The sequence below is a fragment of the Vicugna pacos genome, chromosome 3 (genome assembly GCF_048564905.1).
Source record: "Vicugna pacos chromosome 3, VicPac4, whole genome shotgun sequence".
Taxonomy (NCBI): domain Eukaryota; kingdom Metazoa; phylum Chordata; class Mammalia; order Artiodactyla; family Camelidae; genus Vicugna; species Vicugna pacos.
The window spans coordinates 46,441,940-46,445,951 of NC_132989.1; the positions used below are offsets into that span (position 1 = coordinate 46,441,940).

General features: G+C 38.6%; 1 long non-coding RNA gene across 1 annotated transcript; it reads left to right on the top strand.

The window, feature by feature from the left end:
- The first annotated feature begins 208 nt into the window (after nt 1–208).
- Nucleotides 209–3,410, top strand: LOC140689550 (uncharacterized). The gene is made up of 2 exons (XR_012064597.1): nt 209–423; nt 3,098–3,410. It is a non-coding gene; the product is annotated as an uncharacterized lncRNA (long non-coding RNA).
- Nucleotides 3,411–4,012: the final 602 nt, after the last annotated feature.

The following is a 4,012-nucleotide window of genomic DNA, read 5'->3' on the forward strand; positions in this document are numbered from 1 at the left end:
TTAGACAAACCCTGAAATTTTTCCTTAGAGAAAACAAAAACCTCAAAAGATGAAAGACCTACAGTGAATGATTAAAACTACTATTTTAACATTTTATTTTTCTATGGGGACTATAACATGGCTGAACATGAAGCAAAATTCAGAATTCTATGAAGGAGAACTGATGTCACAGAGAGTTTATGTCACACAGCCTGTGTCCTGACTGGTATAAAAGACAGAGCCAAACAATGACTAGTCTCCTAGCTTTGGCTCCTAAAAGCCAGACTTTGAAAACTGGATACTAGTTATCCATAACAATGGTCCTTCTTTTGCAAGTTGTATGTTTGAGAAGTGCTTAACTAAAATGTCTTATTCCTTAAGATTAACTTTGTTTTAAACTTCTTTACAGCTGACCCTAATCCAGTTATAGGAAATCAGACTCAGGTAAGTGTGAATGACAGTAGAATTGTTCTTTCTTTCCTAGCTTACCTACCTCAATTATTAAGCCTTTAAGTATAGATTCTAATAGCTCTGAGTGATCGGCCAAATTTGTTATTCCAGATAAACTGGGTTTTCAGGGGTTAAATTTGTTTAGGACGAAAAATGACAGAGGAAGGTGTGTGGTTTATGAGAAGAACAGAATGATGAGTTTAACGAAAGGACTAGATGCTCTCTAGTATCTTCCAAAACTAGGATTTCTCAACCCAGTTATCCTAGAGATAATTCAAAACTTTTTCCCCTAAAATTCTTCTCACTTACAAAATGGACTGGGATAGTCTCAGCTTGCAGGAATAATATATCGGGAAAAAAATCATTCTCTTAGTCATTCTCAAAGGATTGTCCTTACCCTGGCTTGCAGTGGGGAATTAATTCTGTTTCACAGTGAATGTATTTTGGAATTTCTAGATGTGTGGAAGTAAAACTCTGCTCAAGGACACACCAGTTTTCTGGTAGTTGCTTCATAAATTAAGGAAGAGTGATTCTTTATGATTTTCTTGCTCCCTTATTTTATACCTCAGTCTTTTTCACTCATAGTCAACCCTTTGTCCCATTACCGAGCCAACTTTAGGAACCTAGGCTTCCTTGGAAAGGTTTACTAGTCTTTTTTTTTTTTTTAAACACGGAAAGATTTTCAGTTGGAAGTTCTTTGTTCTTCCACATTGAGGAGGCCCATTGAGGTTGCTAAATGACTAGAGAGGGAAGTTACATTTGAATTCACTGTGTGCCTGCACTTCTCTGCTAGATGAATCTGAGTTTATCGGTGTCATGACAAAGTTTATTGTCAGCGTCTTTGCCATCTGCATGGTTTTTGCACTCATGCTGATTGCTTTTCTTAGCTTCAAATTTCAACCTTCACTTCAAATTGGCAATGCAAAGCTATGAGTCACTGTGGTTTAACAGTTTGAGTAATAGCCCCTCAAATAGGATCTCTGGGTGCTCTCTGCTTGAGCAGTCTTTCCTTGCCACGGTAGACACGCAGCCTTAGCTCTGTGTAAACTCAGGAACAGGAGGGGATTTTTGAAAAACAGAGAGGTTAGATTTAAAATCCTGGCATCTTCTCTTGATTGGGGTTGTGACCTCATAAGGAGTATGTTCTCAGCCTGGTGGTCTGTAAGTCAGTGCTGCTCTGTTGTTGTTTTGAGTAATCTGACTGAGTTTATTACCAAGTGTTCAATTTAGCACACTGACAGAGCCCCTGGTCTGTCCTAGGCACAGTAGACTTAGGACACTGTGAGAGATAAGCTGGAGTCTCTGCCTTGTGTCCATTCAGTTGACCAGGTAAGTTAGAGATCTCTCTAGCTGTTGTCTCTTCTTATTCATGGATGCCTTAGGGACAGTGAAGTGGCCTAAAGGACTCTGGGAAAGCTGAGCTGTTTGGAGACCCTAGGGGACAAATAAAAAGAATGTATAAGTCAGACTACAGATAATTAACTTTGAATCTCTTTTCAAAATGTTTTCCACTATTTCTGGAGCAGGGGAGCAATTATCCAAGTGCTTATATCTGAAAGCTCTAGTGCTCCACATTTATGGTATGCTTGGGGGTCCAGATTATTCCTGAAGTTACACTACATCAATGTCACTTGCAGTTAAATGATTTTACACGTAACTAGTCAGATCCTGTTATTCTGCATGCAGACAGTATCTGTCGGAAACATGTGCCATATTCAAAATCAGCCTTTGGCCTTCATAAATCACATATGCACATTTTGATGGGCATGAGTCACTTCTCCAGAATTTTCAAATATCACAAAGGAATAACATTTTCTTTAAAAATGCACATTTTGAATATACTTTAGCTCTTATTCTGAAAACAGATTTGAAATATGCTCTTTACCCAATGGACATTGGTGGGATGGTTTCCAGCATATATATTATTATTTATTCCTTTTTTGTATACTGTTCAAGTCAGAGCTTTGTTGGGCTTCTTCCAATTTTGACTGATCCATCTAATTTTCACTTTGGCTTAGTGATTACCTGATCATCCTAGCAACTCTTGCCTTGCATTACACATTCTTTTCTTAATAGCCAATGCCAAAAATGCACCTACTCTTGTGTGCACCCAACAAGCCTCATGGATTTTTATTTATTCAACTTCTTAAAAACATGAATTATAATTATCCATCTTTTACTAAAGTTGTCTCAAATTTTACCAGTGGGAGCCCCTTCAAGCTGGTTCCTGTGTTCTTTTAATATACCTCCATTAATCTCTGACTACACATTTGCTTTTTGGCAAAACAGCTTGTACATTATCTGCCCTACACCTAGAATCAACTATTTCTCCAAGGAGTCTTGATTCTGTTAGTGGAAAATACTATAGAAACCAGAATTTTTCTTTCAGAAAATCATGACTACATAGTATCTCCAACAGGCCACTTTGGAAAATGCACAGAAAAGCTGATAGAGAAACCCACAAAATTTCTCCCAAGTATATCTAAATACACATAACAAAAAATCTGGAAGGAATTGTTTGTTGGAAAATTGTTTGTCAGTTTTCCCTAATGTCAGGGAAACTCTTCTCTTCCCCCTTTCTCATCTGTGGTAGTTTCAAAATTTGTCTACAAATTCTTTGACATGCCTCTTTTCAAAAGATGAAATCTAATTCCCCTCTCCTTGAAAGGAAGGATTCACTTCTAACAAAATGTGGTGGAAAGAATGCTCTACGACTTCTGCGTGGTCTCTCTCTCAGGACGCTTGCCTCTGGAACCTAGCCACTATGTTGTGAGGAAGCTCAAACCATACAGAGAGGCCACATGTGGGTGCTTTGCCACTGCAACCTCCATTAGGTCCTCAGCCAACAGCTAGGATCGACACTGAGACCTCTGAATGAATAAGCCTTCAGAAGATTTCAGCCCCTGAACATTGCAGAGGAGGAACAAGTCATTCCCACTCACAGAAACCTTAAGAGATAATAAAGGTTTATTGTTGTTTTAGGGCAAGTCTCTTCAGTGAGCCTGAAATGGAAAAACATTTAACTTCCCCCTGAGAGATATGCTTAGACTTTCAGAAACACTGTGTTGACCTCCTTTTCAGAAGTAAGGATGAGGGAAAAAGGTGTACCAGTTGGCTTTTTATTTCTTAACAAATTATCATGCCGTTCAGTTGATTGTTCATACTCTCCTGGTTGTAAGTTTCAGAAAATTCAACCAAAAGTAGCTTATCAAATAAAGGGTTTACTCCTTCACGTATCTGAAAGGTCCAGTGTAGATCTGGCTTCAGAGATGGATGAATTAAGGAAAGGAAACAATGTCATCAGGACCAGTATGTCTCCAGTTTGCTGTGGCTCTGCAACTTTTCCGTTTCTTCATCCTTAGGTTCCAGATGGTGACAAGACAGCACCAGTGATTTCAGACCAATAATCTTTCAGGTTTAAGTCTAATAGAAAAAAAAATGTGTCTTTTCCTCAGCAGACCCAGCAAAAAGTTTGATTACATTTCACTGGCTCTGACTAGATGTGTCCCTCTCCAAACCAATTACCACAAGCTATAGAATGCAAGGCTCTAATTGGCTAGATGAGTCACCTGAAGTGAAACGA